The 14598-nt window shown below is 37.4% G+C and overlaps 1 protein-coding gene across 3 annotated transcripts in view; it reads right to left on the bottom strand.

The window, feature by feature from the left end:
* Positions 1 to 14598, bottom strand: part of IMMP2L (inner mitochondrial membrane peptidase subunit 2) — an 860599-nt gene that overhangs the window by 823919 nt on the left and 22082 nt on the right. The gene's annotated exons all lie outside the window — the stretch shown is intronic.

Below are 14598 nucleotides of genomic sequence, written 5' to 3' on the forward strand. Positions count from 1 at the left end.
GGGACGCCTGGGTGGCTCAGTTGGTTAAGCAGCTGCCTTCGGCTCAGGTCATGATCCCAGCATCCTGGGATCGAGTCCCACATTGGGCTCCTTGCTCCACAGGGAGCCTGCTTCTCCCTCTGCCTCTGCCTTCCACTCTGTCTGCCTGTGCTCGCTCTCGCACTCTCTCTCTCTCTCTCTGACAAATAAATAAATAAAATCTTTTAAAAAAATAAAATAAAATAAAATAAAATTGGTGGCCTCGATATCTAATTGGCCTCAGTTCAAATCATGATTCAATCATGTGACTTTGGACGCATAATTTTTTCATCTGAGAAAACGTGCAGGGTGTTTTGGAGGTGTAAAATGTTCACACACGTTGTTCTGTTTAAGTAAGCATTTGTAGGGGACCCTGGGTGGCTCAGTGAGTTAAGCCTCTGCCTTCGGCCCAAGTCACAATCTCAGGGTTCGATCCTAGGATTGAAGGATCTCTCTCTGTCAAATAAATAAATAAAATAAAATAAATAAAAATAATAAATAAAATATTTTTAAAAAATAATAAAAATTTTTAAAATAAAAATTTAAAAAGTAAGCAAGTATGAAGAAGAATAATAAAGTCCCATAAAGCTAGTATCTGAATACAGTATTTGCATATTAGAGAACAATGGCTGGATCATCAAATAAAAGGTATTTCTCCAGGTAAAAGCATTAGCCATGTATAAAGAGAGGGGTTAGCAGTAACAAATTGAAAAAGAACATTAGACTTGCATACATACTGATAATTCAGAATTCTAAGGTAAGCATTTAGTTTATTTTCAAGTATTTTGCTGTAATAAATAATGCCTCAGTGAGGGAGAAAAAAAGAATAGACTTAAGGAAGTTTGATACATGCAATAAAACCAGTAAAGCTCATCTTACAGTAATGGGACACCTACTAAACAGAGTGATACTTTTGTTCTGCTTTGAACTCAATTTTCTTCTAGGATTTAACTGGTTAGGGACTATCATATTTATTGATATTGGCTAATTAACAAGAATTATGGACTGCCAACATCATGGCACTGTCTTAGGTGATCTGAGGGCTTTTTAAAAGCAGAATAAAGGAAAAATTATGACTTAATGCCAAATTGGACCACAGGAATAAGTTCTAAAACAGCCACTGGGGGAAAAAGAAGACGACGACGAAGAAGAAAGAAAGGTGCTGTAACTGGAAAAAAAAAATTTTTTTTTTAGGAGAAAAAGCATAAAGAAAAAAATGAATTTAAATGTAGAAGGTAGAAGCACCTGGGTGGCTCAGTGGGTTAAGCCTCTGCCTTTGGCTCAGGTCATGATCTCAAGGTCCTGGGATCAGGCCCAGTATCGGGCTCTCTGCTCAGCCTCTTCCCCCTCTCTCTCTGCTTGCTGTTCTGCCTACTTGTGATCTCTCTTTCTCTCTGTGTCAAATAAATAAATAAAATCTTTAAAAGAAATAAAAAATAAATGTAGAAGGTGGAAAATGCTCTAAAGCTAGAACTCCATCACAAGAGGAAAGTTGGAAAGAACTCAAATACATGGAGGCTGATGAATTAATGGGTCAACCAGGAAACTAAAGAAGAATTTAAAAAATTCATGGAAACAAATGAAAATGAAAATATAACTGTTCAAAATCTGTGGGACATGGCTAAGGTGGTCCTGAGAGGAAAGTAAATAGCAATACAACCCTTTCTCAAGAAACAAGAAATGTCTCAAGTATACGACCTAACCCTACACCTAAAGGAGCTGGATAAAGAACAGCAAAGAAAGCCTAAATCCAGCAGGAGAAGAGAAATAATAAAGATCAGGGCAGAAATCAATGAAATAGAAACCAAAAGAACAGTAGAACAAATCAATGAAACTAGGAGCTGGTTCTTTGAAAGAATCAGTAAGATTGACAAACCCCTGGCCAGACTTATTAAAAGAAAAGAGAAAGAATCCAAATTAATAAAATCATGAATGAAAGAAGAGAGATCACAACGAACACCAAAGAAATACAATTATAAGAAAATACTATGAGCAACTATACACCAGCAAATTTGACAATCTGAAAGAAATGAATGCATTCCTAGAGACACAAAAACTACCAAAACTGAACCAGGAAGAAATAGAAAACCTGAACAGACCCATAACCAGTAAGGAGACTGAAGCATTCATCAAAAAATCTCCCAACAGGGGCGCCTGGGTGGCTCAGTGGATTAAGCCGCTGCCTTCGGCTCAGGTCATGATCTCGGTGTCCTGGGATCGAGCCCCACATCAGGCTCTCTGCTCAGCAGGGAGCCTGCTTCCCCCTCTGTCTCTGCCTGCCTCTCTGCCTACTTGTGATCTCTCTCTCTGTCAAATAAAATAAATAAAATAAAAAATCTTTAAAAAAAAAAAAAATCTCCCAACAAACAAAAGCCCAGGGCCAGATATCTTCCTAGGAGAATTCTACCAAACATTTAAAGAAGAATTAATACCTATTCTTCTGAAACTGTTTCAGAAAATAGAAAAAGAAGGAAAACTTCCAAACTCCTTTTATGAGGCCAGTATTACCTTGATCCCAAAACCAGACAAAGACCCCATCAAAAAGGAGAATCACAGGGGCGCCTGGGTGGCTCAGTGGGTTAAAGCCTCTGCCATCGGCTCAGGTTATGATCTCGGGGTCCTGGGATCAAGCCCCATGTGGGGCTCTCTGCTCAGCAGGGAGCCTGCTTCCCTCCCTCTCTCTCTCTCTGCTTGCCTCTCTGCTACTTGTGATCTCTGTCAAATAAACAAATAAAATCTTAAAAAAAAAAAAAAAGGAGAATCACAGATCAATATCCTTGATAAACACAGATGCAAAAATTCTCACCAAAATACTAGCCAATAGGATCCAACAGTACATTAAAAGGATTACTCACCACGACCAAGTGGGATTTTGTCCTGGGCTGCAAAGTTGGTTCAACATCCGCAAATCAATTGATGTGATACAATACATTAATAAAAAAAAAAGAACAAGAGCCATATGATACTCTCAACAGATGCTGAAAAAGCATTTGACAAAGTACAGCATCCTTTCTTGATCAAAACTCTTCAAAGTGTAGGGATAGAGGGTACACACCTCAATATCATCCAAACCATCTACGAAAAAACCCACAGCGAATATCATTCTCAATAGGGAAAAACTGAAAGCTCTTCCCCTAAGGTCAGGAACATCACCACTGCTATTCAACATGGTACTAGAAGTCCTTGCCTCGGCAGGAATGTCCATTATCACCACTGCTATTCAACATAGTACTAGAAGTCCTAGCCTTAACAATCAGACAACAAAAATAAATAAATAGCATCTGAATTGGCAAAGAAGAAATCAAACTCTCACTCTTTGCAGATGATATGATACTTTATGTGGAAAATCCAAAAGACTCCACTCCAAAACTGCTAGAACTCATACAGGACTTCAGTAAAGTGTCAGGATATAAAATCAATGCACAGAAATCAGTTGCATTTCTATACACCAACAGCAAGACAGAAGAAAGAGAAATTAAGAAGTCAATCCCATTTACAATTGTACCCAAAACCATAAGATACCTAGGAATAAACCTAACCAGAGAGACAACGAATCTGTGCTCAGAAAACTATGAAGTACTTGTGAAAGAAATTGAGGAAGACACAAAGAAATGGAAAAATGTTCCATGCTCATGGATTAGAAGAACAAATATTGTGAAAATGTCTATGCTACATGAAGCAATCTACACATTTAATGCAACCCTTATCAAAATACCATCAACTTTTTTCAAAGAAATGGAACAAATAATCCTAAAATTTATATGGAACCAGAAGGAATGTTGAAGAAGAAAGCCAAAGGAATGATAAGAAGAAAGCCAAACCTGTAAAAGCCAAAGGCATCACAATTCTAGACTTCCAGCTCTAATACAAAGCTATAATCATCAAGACAGCATGGTACTGGCACAAAACAGAAACGTAGATCAGTGGAATGGAATAGAGAGCCCAGAAATAGACCTTCAACTCTGTGGTCAACTAATCTCTCCACAAAGCAGGAAAGAATGTCCAATGGAAAAAAGACAGTCTCTTCAACAAATGGTGTTAGGAAACTTGGACAGCCATGTAGAAGAATGAAACTGAACCATTTTCTTATACCACACACAAAATTGGATGCAAAATGGATAAAAGACCTCAGTGTAAGATAGGAATCCATTAAAATCCTTGAGAACACAGGCAACAACCTCTTTGACCTCAGCCTTAGCAACTTCTTCCTAGAAACATCACCAAAGGCAAGGGAAACAAGGGCAAAAATGAACTATTGGGACTTCATCAAGACCAAAAGCTCTTGCACAAAAAAGGAAACAGTCAACAAAACCAAAACAACTGACGGAATGGGAGAAGATATTTGCAAATGACATATCAGATAAAGCACTAGTATCCAAAATCTATAAAGAACTTATCAAACTCAACACCCAAAGAACAAATAATCTGATCAAGAAATGGGCAGAGGACATGAACAGACATTTCTGCAAGGAAGACATCCAAATGGCGAAGAGACACATGAAAAAGTGCTCCACATCACCCTTGCATTAGGAAAATACAAATCAAAACCACAATGAGATACCACCTCACACTAGTAAGAATGGCTAAAATTTACAAGTCAGGAAATGATAGATTCCTGCAAGGATGCGGAGAAAGAAGAACCCTCCTACACTATTGGTGAGAATGAAAGCTGGTGCAGTCACTCTGGAAAACAGCATGGAAGTTCCTCAAAAAGTTGAAAATAGAGCAACCCTATAACCCAGTCATTGCACTACTGGGTATTGATCCTAAATATACAAATGTAGTGATCTAAATGAGTACATACACCTGAATGTTTATAGCAGCAACGTCCACAATAGCCAAACTATGGAAAGAACCTAGATGACCATCAACAGATGAATAGATAAAGAAGATGTAGTATATATATACAATGGAATACTATGCAGCCATCAGAAGAAATGAAATCTTCCCATTTGCAATGACATGGATGGAACTAGAGGGTATTATGCTGAGTGAAATAAGTAAATCAGAGAAAGACAATTACCATATGATCTCCCTGATGTGAGGAATTTGAGAGGCAACGTGGGGAGTTTGGGGGGTAGGGAAGGAAAAAATGAAACAAGATGGGATCAGGAGGGAGACAAACCATAAGAGACTCTTAATCTCACAAAACAAACTGAGGGTTGCTGGAGGGATGGGGGTATGGAGAGCGTAGTTGGGTTATGGACATCAGGGAGGGTATGTGATATGGTGAGTGCTGGGAAATATGTAAGCCTGATGATTCACAGACATGTACCCCTGGGGCAAATAATACATTATATGTTAATAAAAATAATTAATAATTAAAAAATAAATGTAGAAGGTGGGTTTAAGACTGCTAAAATTGCCATTATGTTTAAAATTTGCCATTAAAATATGGGAAATAAAAGAAGGATGAATTATATTTGGTAAATTTCTAGACAAGAGGAAAATATGATTTTGAAAGAAAGGTTCATCACAGCCTCAGATACTAAGATGCAGGCCAGGCCAAGAAACAGCGCATGTTAAGAGAATTGAGGAATAAGACCGGTTTTAATACTTATTTTTTATTTTACTATGTTTTGTCCCTTAGTGATATGGAAACCCCATGACTCCAATATTTTTGAAAACCATATAAAACTAAATCCATAATACCATGGTATTATGAGCCTTTCCAAAAGTTGGTGCACTCCACTCTAATCCTATAAATTATCTTTATCCTTTAACTCCATATAGATACCATTTGGTCACATTTACAACTAAGGCCCAATCTCAAATTTCAATTATTAAAATGCCATAAATTCTGCAAAACTAGTTTACCATAAAAATTAGCAGGCAAGTGAATAGCTTTCTATAGCATGAGGAAAATCCTACTAAATGATAGCCATTAGCAAGGAGAAGCTTGGTAAGCTTCAACTCTAATAATCACAAAATTTAGATATCAATACTACACTCTTTTTGTTTTTTAGTTTAATAGAAAAGCATAACTTCTGTCATTAAGTAGAAGCTAAAGGCAATGTGGATCTTAAGCTAACAATATGGCAACTTAAATATATGTGTAAATGAAACAGACAAGGTACTCATCCACAATCCAAACAAAATAATTAGAAAATTTTGGACTATTCACCATAAACCTATTTATTCCTGAAACAATAACATTCTGAATTAGCAAAATAACACACTTTCAGCATCAGAATACTTACTGAGTAGCTTTAAAACAAAAACAAAAAACATTATTGGGGCACCTGGATGGCACAGTGGGTAAGCCTCTGCCTTCAGCTCAGGTCATGGTCTCAGGGTACTGGGATGGAGCCCCACATGGGGTTCTTTGCTCAGCAGGGAACCTGCCTCTCTCTCTGCCTGCCTCTCTGCCTATTTGTGATCTCTCTCCCTATCAAATAAATAAATAAAATCTTTTTTAAAAAACTACATTATTTAGTATTTCACTATGTGTGAAATTGGCTTTTAAAAAATTAATAGCCTACAAAAAGAAAAAAGCATCCTTTTCAGAAAAGAAAATCTCAAAACACTTTAAAAATCTAAACTAAGAAATCGAGTGAAGGGAAATAATGAGAAGAATATAACATTGAGAACCTAAAAAAAAGAAGGGCATAAAGTAAATAAGAAGAATATTGGAAAGTAAGCATCAGGCAATAACATGAGTAATGGGAAAATGTCCCTGAAAACACCAGGTGACACACAGTTCCTGGAGCACAATTACCTGAAGAATCAGCTTTGCTGTTCCTTACCTATCTCGGGATCTCAGATTCTGGCCCATTCTCTCATAACTGCTTCATATTCATTTATCTTAGCTACTATTCACACTAACCCTATTTCTGCCCTATTTCTAAATGGTACAGGGTCTCTAATGGGTTCGAGAGTAAGTGCAATAAGCAATTTTTTAAAAAGAGCGTGATTTCAGGGTCTCATGAAAATCCTATTCTGACCTCTACCCTTCATGCCTCAAATAAACTGCTTTCTTTACTGAGCTACAAACACCTGTACATGAATATAAAACATCAGCTCAAATTCACATTAAGAGATAAGGAGAAAAACACAGCTTTTCCTTTGATTGGGTTTGGGGATGGGAAGTATGAAAATTTCTCAAAATAACCCAGGCCAACCAGACCCTAAAGGGGCAAAGATGAGAAAGCAAGGTCATTAAAAAAAAAAAAAAAAAAAAAAGTGGGACTGTTAAATACAATGTAACCAGCAAACACCACCAGCCCAGGGATTATTATTACTGTTTACAGAATGATAAAGATAAAAATTAGAAACACTGGCTTCCCCCACCAGGGAAGCATATTAAAGCTCTGATTAGTCTGTCAAAAATAAAACCTGTCCAAATGATCGGAAGTTTTGGAAGGTTGCCCACAGCCCATCTATGGCAGCTGCATGCCCACAGGGAGCTCAAACAAGAGCAGTGCAGGCTCAGTGTTGGATAAAGATGCAAGCCAGATGAGAAGATTTATGCAATTTAAGGTAAAAGCAACAATAACTGATGCCTTTGGAAGAAGTAACTAGGATCCTTTAAATCTGCAAGCACAAGCATAGGGGGCGGGGTACACACACTTGTTGACATGGCAACAAAGGCCCAGCGGGCAACATAAGTTTAAAAAAAAATAGCAGCCAAGAGGTCAGGGTACCAAGAGGCTCATCCCGTGCAGCCTGGAGATGAAGGCAGATGGAGCACAGCACTTTCTGGACTCAAGTGTCTGCTGCACAGAAAGTCCAGGGATCATAATGAGTCCCTGGTGACTATACAGCATATGGAGCTGAGATGTTACTTAGATTGCTCCCCACACATAAATGCCTTATTTTGATTTTACCTACTTGCCTGTATATTATGAGTAATTTTTTTTAAAGATTTTATTCATTTAACAGACAGAGATCACAAGTAGGCAGACAGGCAGGCAGAGAGAGAGGAGGAAGCAGGCTCCCTGCTGAGCAGAGAGCCCGATTCAGGGCTGGATCCCAGGATGCTGGGATCATGACCTGAGCTGGAGGCAGAGGCTCTAACCCACAGAGCCACCTAGGTGCCCTGATTATGAGTAACTATTTATTTAAGATACCTGTGAAACTATCAAAATGCAATGCCCTGAAGCTAGGGCTATCTGCCAATCAAAACATTCAAAATTACTCACAGCAGTATGAAATAATGGAAAACAATTTTTCTAAAAGGCTGTAAGCAGGGCACCTTCAGTGAAATATAATGATCCCTACTACATAATTCTAAAAAAGCATGAGAATTTGGGAAGATAAAGCAACCTAAAATGTCACCAGATTATTATTAACACTATTTTGTACACCTGTTCTTAGATATATGACCAGTAAGTGCCAATAGATGTCAAACACAGTAGACATAGCTTTGGTACAAGACTCTTAAAAGGTAAGATATTGGGGCGCCTCGGTGGCTCAGTGGGTTAAAGCTGCTGCCTTTGGCTTAGGTCATGATCCTGAAGTCCTGGGGTTGAGTCCCACATTGGGCTCTCTGCTCAGCGGGGAGCCTGCTTCCTCCTCTTCTCTGCCTGCCTCTCTGCCTACTTGTGACCTCTGTCAAACAAATAAATAAAATCTTAAAAAAAATTAAAAGGGGTGTGATATTAGGGCAGAGATGGTCAAATATGAGTGGAACAAAAGGGAGCTATGGTGGCTTCAAAATATTTCATCAAATTCCTTGACAGGCCTCTTTCAAAATCCCCATCTTCTTTAGGGTGGGTGGGACTTAGTGACCAGGTTCTAGCAAAGAGGTGGCATAAATGATGCTGTATGATTTGTGAGGTCAGTTATAAAAAAGGAATGCTACCTTCCAGCTCTCTCTCCTCATCACTACCTCTAGGCAAGCCAACACCACATCCAGAGAACAGCGAGCCACAGGAGAGGCCCAGCTGGAAAGGAACTGAGGCCTCCCTCTCCCCAGATATCCAGCACTACCCTGGCCAGCTATGCGGGTGAGCCAACTGCAGGCCCGGTCCTCCTGCCTCAGGCCTTCACATGACTGTGGCTTGGGTTGAAATCTTAACTTCAACCATAAGGGAGACCCTGAATCGGAACTGCAGAGGTGAACTACTCCTAAATCACCGACCCGGGGAAATGTTGAGAGATGATACGTGCTGTAAGCCACGGCACTTGGGGGTAACTTGTTTGGCAGACACACTTATTAAAATAGTAAACCCAGAAATAGATCCAAAGACACAAAGAAACATGTTATATGATGAGGATATTAATATTGACGGGTTTGAGTTAACAAATCATGTTGAAATAACCAGGCACAACTTGAAGAGGGGGAAAAAAAATCAAAGGGGATATTTAATTAACTCATTACAGAAAAAAAAAAAACCCACATAACCTAAAGAGTAATATAAATAATAAAAATATACACATAAAACTAATAAAGGAAAATAAAGGCAAACAGTCTTTTAGGGGTGGAAAGACGCATTTCTGAACCTTTTACAAAACCCAAAAAAACATAAAAGAAAAACACTGACAGGTCTGACTACATAAAAATCAAAACATACCACAAACAAGGTTAAAAAATAATCAGCATGATATAAAAAGCTGCAATATGTATTAATCCTCAAAGTGTCTAAAATTATACAGTTCTTACAAATTATAAGAAAAAAGACAAACATTCTGAGTGAAAAGTAAGCAAACTACATGAACGGCATTTCACTGAAAGCAAAATATGGATATTTTATAGCGATATAAAAAGTTTATACAGATATAAAAAGATGTTTGAACACACTAATAATAAAACAAATAGAAGTAAAAATCACATTTTTAATCTAAGATTAAAGATATAGAGAACTAAAAGCATCCAGGGTGTGAAAATACAACTTCTCATGTTCTCTTGGTAGTGCAAACAGGTAGAATCTTTCCTGAATGTAACATGATAATGTGCACCAACATGTTACATGAATGCATCCCTCTGTGCAGGTTTTGGGTATAAAGATATGACCATGGATTTTCAGTGCTCCGTTACTACTAACAGTGAACCTGAAAACAATTTAAGATCCCGTGAATACATAAGTAGACTATGACATGCATGAAGTAGAATCATTTATAATCATTAAAAAGTATATTGTATACCTATATTGCTTGACATTCACTTTTGAAAAAAAAAACTGGAAAACTCTAAGTATAATAAGAACTTGTTTATTTGAAATTTTATACACACATAGAGCATCATCATCATCATAATTTGGAAAGAAGTCATGTGACCAAGAATATGAACCAAAATCATGACAGGAGTGTTTATTGGTAGTCAAGGGATTTTCCCTTTCTTTGTTGTATTTTTCTGTATTATTTAAATTTTCAATAATGGGTACATATTATCTTTACAAACTAAAGCAAATTAGCATTAGTCTTTTCTGCTACAACAGATAATTCTTCAGTGTAAATTAGCTCATATGTAGGAAAATGGCATCAGTTGTATTGGCTCATATGTAATTATCCCCAGCACATCAGGAGCAAGTTTTCTCACACTTAATGGGAAAATTGCATTTAGTGGTTTCAAGACTTCCACTGTGTATGTTAAGCTACCTGAGGAAGCTGAGAGTGCAGATGAAGAAATGCACAATATTGCAGAATTAAATGTCTTTCAAGAATGCAAATGTGGCATTAATAGAGAAATGTCTATATTATTCTGAGTAAAATGCAAAGAGGTAGAAAAAACATTCCATAAGTTAAAAAAAAAAAAAAGAAAGAAAGAAAGAAAGAAAGGGAAATGAAATGTTAAACTTTATTTTGCTTCAGCCATAGTTTCTAATGAAAGATTTGAAACACAGGGCAAAGCAATTTCAATATTCATGATTTATACCATATACTTTTGTTGCATGTTACACATATAAAGAAAAAGAAATGGCCTTTGTTCCACTATCTACTTAAAATCTAAACAAGACAGAGAATTAAACAGGCATCAACTATGGAAGAGTCAGTAATCCAATTAACTCCCCCCACCCCCACCCCAGTGGCACAAACAGGAGGGATATTTCTTTCTTTCTCATATAAAAGAATTCCAGGTTCATTCTGACCCTGTACTGTCCATCAGGGAAGTTCACCCATCATCATTCCTTTTTTTAAAAAGAAAAAACACCTTATTGCAGTGTAAGTGACATACAAAAACTGCACCTATTTAATGGATATTCCTTAAGAAGTTTGGAGACACCATCAGCACAATATATTCCACAAACATACCTGACAACTGCAAAAGTTTCCTCCCACCCTCTTTTAATCCCATTAAGTTTAAATACAGTATTCAATTATATATCCTCAGCAGAGAGGGAAGGAAGGAGAAATGCAAACAGTGAGGGAAGCAGCTCTCAAACTATTTTAGATACACTGTAGCAATGACCAGAGGAATTAAGGAGTTAGCAGGAAAACAAGGTGCGGGTGGGAAAGAAGAGATATAAACACACACAGGGAAGTCAAGAAAAAATCCTCTAGAGACCTAAAAGCAAAGATAACCCAGAGGAGACAAGTATTTCTAGTATCTGGATCTTAGCTTCTAATACGATTCCTCACTATAAGGAACTCAAGCTCTTCACAGAAAGAGTTCACTCCAGGGCTGGGCCTGGGAAGGTACAAGATGAGCCTGGAACATTTTGTTACACCACTAAGTAAAGAGGTGCTCAGAAAAATGATGGAAGAACAGCAGGACCCAGGAGCCGGCCTGAAGGGTAGGAAAATTTGATCACTAAATAACTAACATCAGTAATAATTATAAACTACAAGAAAGTACCTTTGGATTTGCTTATTTTCTGAAATTGGTAGTATTATAGAACTGGGTATTTAGCCTCAAAAGGTAAATTATGTAATGCGAATTTTATTTAGTATAAGTAATACCGTGAAAGTCTTTAAAAAACTGCTAAGTTTAATAAAATGCAAAATATTATCTTAAAATAAGTTTCCTTTGTGATCACCTCACATATATGTTAGAAATGAAGCTAGTTCCCTTGCAGGTACAAAAAAAATTTCATTTCATAAATCATCCATCTATATAATTTCCAAAAGTATAATTATTGAGATGTGTAAAGAAGGCTTTCCACTATTCTTTGATTTTATATCTGCATGTCCAGCTGTTACATGACTATGAGATGCAGTGGTAAAATACAAAGGTGTGAATTCGAACTATTTTAAATGCACATTTTATTATCATTAGTCCTAGTATACAATGGTCAGGCCCCTGTGGTTTGTTAAGAAACAGCTGGTGTTGAAATTATCTAAGCGTACAGAGCACCAGAAAGAGCAGAGAAGTGATCATCAAAAAGAGCGAGAGAGAATTAAGTTGGCATTTCTTCCTTTGGTATTTCTTTTACGTCAATAAACATTTGGGTACCTGCTATGTACAAGGCATTATGCCAGTTTCTATACAGAAAGAATGAAGATATAACTGTGTATCTATATAGATATTGAACATTAAACATTGTTCTTTTGAATTAATCTAGCCTTGTGATAAGGTTACCAGGGCCATAAAACTAAAATGAAGAAAGATAGGTTTTATAAAAGAGATAGGCTGTTGGGGATGTTATAGAAAGACAAACTACACAGTATTCTATAATCTCTGGTCCTTCTACTGTCAGAAAATGATTCTATCATCCAAATGGCTGCCCCAAGGTCAACACAATAGTTAGCCAAACTGCCCTCTACTGAAAAAAAAAAAAAAAAAAAAAAAAAAAAACACAAATCACAACTTCCTCCTGCTTGAAATCCTTCGGAAACTCTCCAGATCCTACAGCACAAGATCAAGCTCCTTACATTTAGCATCCACTTATCTTTCATTAGCACATCATGCTCCACACCCAACGACATGCAATTCCTACAAAGTACCCTGTTTTACTTGTTTCTGGGCCCTTATATATGTTCTCCTCTGTCTTCATCAATCATCCCACCTCCTTTTGTCTTGGCCAACTCTTTTGTTTTCTTCTTCGTCGTCGTTGTCTTCTTTTTCTTCTTATTCTTCTTTTATATTTTTTTAAAGTAAGCCCTATGCCCAATGTGGGGCTTGAAAACTCATAACCCTGAGATCAAGAGTCCCAGGCTCTACTGACTGAGCCAGCCAGACACTCCTGCCTTGGCCAACTCTTACTGACCCTTCAGGTCTGTTTAGATGTCACCCATCAGGAAGTCTGCCCTGAGTCTCCAAGTCTGAATTAGATGCCCCTCTTATGTGCTCCCATAAAATCCTATGCGTCCTCTATCACAGCATTTACCAAACCTGATAGTCTCATCCTTACCTCTGATCAGCTCTGAGTTTTGTGATGGCCTCTTGTTCACTACCAGATCTCAGCACCTTGCACTGAAATGTTTGATGTTCAATACAGTTTTATTGAAAAAAATCAATAAATGAGTTCCAATCATTACTGAAAATAATTTTTAACATGCTTTCCTGTCCATACAGACTATCTGCACTATATTCAGGACATGATGGATGTGGTGGAGGCACAGACTGAGAGAAAGGCATTGCCTAACCACATGCAACAAACTGTATGTGTGTGTGTGTGTGTGCTGGGTCGGTGCACACGGGTGAGCGTGTTCATGTGTCTGACGACCCTGTCTCTCATCTGATAAGCTTTACTTGACAGTTGAAAATACTTACTGGGAAACTGTTTCTTTTTAAATTAGTATATTTAGGTATGTGTATGTTTATGTATACTGAACTTCAAGAGGTTGATTTGGGGGTATTTTTCTTCAATAAATCATAGCACAGCACTCATGTCCAAAGGCAATAAAGAGGGGTAACAAAGGTCAAGTAATTTTTCATAACCTATTCAACTGTAAGACATCAAGAATTCTTTTTTTTTTTTAAAGATTAGTTTTTTACTTATTTGACAGACAGAGATCACAAGTAGGCAGAGAGGCAGGCAGAGAGAGAGGAAGGGAAGCAGGCTCCCTGCTGAGCAGAGAGCCCAATATAGGGCTCAATCCCAGGACCCTGGGATCATGACCTGAGCTGAAGGCAGAGGCTTTAACCCACTGAGCCACCCAGGTGCCCCAAGAATTCTTCTTTCAATTGAAAGGTCACTTTTAGGAAGTGTTTAGCATGTTATTCCTTAAAAGCAATGTTTTACAGTCCAAACTCTATGGTGGCCCTAAGGGTTCCCTAGAGGCACAAGGGACAAAGGGACCAGGCACAAAGTAACCTAAACTCCGAGTCCTGATTTCCTTCTTCAGTCAAAATCACACATTTCTATCTTTTGGTTTTTTTAAATAACAGAATTCCAAAAAAAGATTTTCTCTGAAGGATTCACTACATAAAAAAATAAGAAGAAAAGGAGGTTAAAAACCACTACCTTAAAAAATAGATGTGGATTGAGACTCAAACTATATAAGCCAAGCCCTAATGTTTTTCATATTTCTTATTTAAATTCATCTCCGTCAGGTTTATAAGCCCTTATTTATAGCACTAAAAGGAGAAACAGCATTTGAATGCAGAGATATCGAGGTAGAGTGAAAACATGGGTTTTGAGAAGTGTATTTATTCTCTAATGCAGCTATAAGATTATTTATCTTGTAATGTTTAATGGCATTGTTTATGTACCAAGTTTCAAGTTAATGATTCATAACACAGAATACCCAAATAAT

This window comes from Mustela putorius, unplaced genomic scaffold, assembly GCF_011764305.1.
Source record: "Mustela putorius furo isolate JIRA1106 unplaced genomic scaffold, ASM1176430v1.1 tig00003845_pilon_pilon_pilon, whole genome shotgun sequence".
Taxonomy (NCBI): domain Eukaryota; kingdom Metazoa; phylum Chordata; class Mammalia; order Carnivora; family Mustelidae; genus Mustela; species Mustela putorius.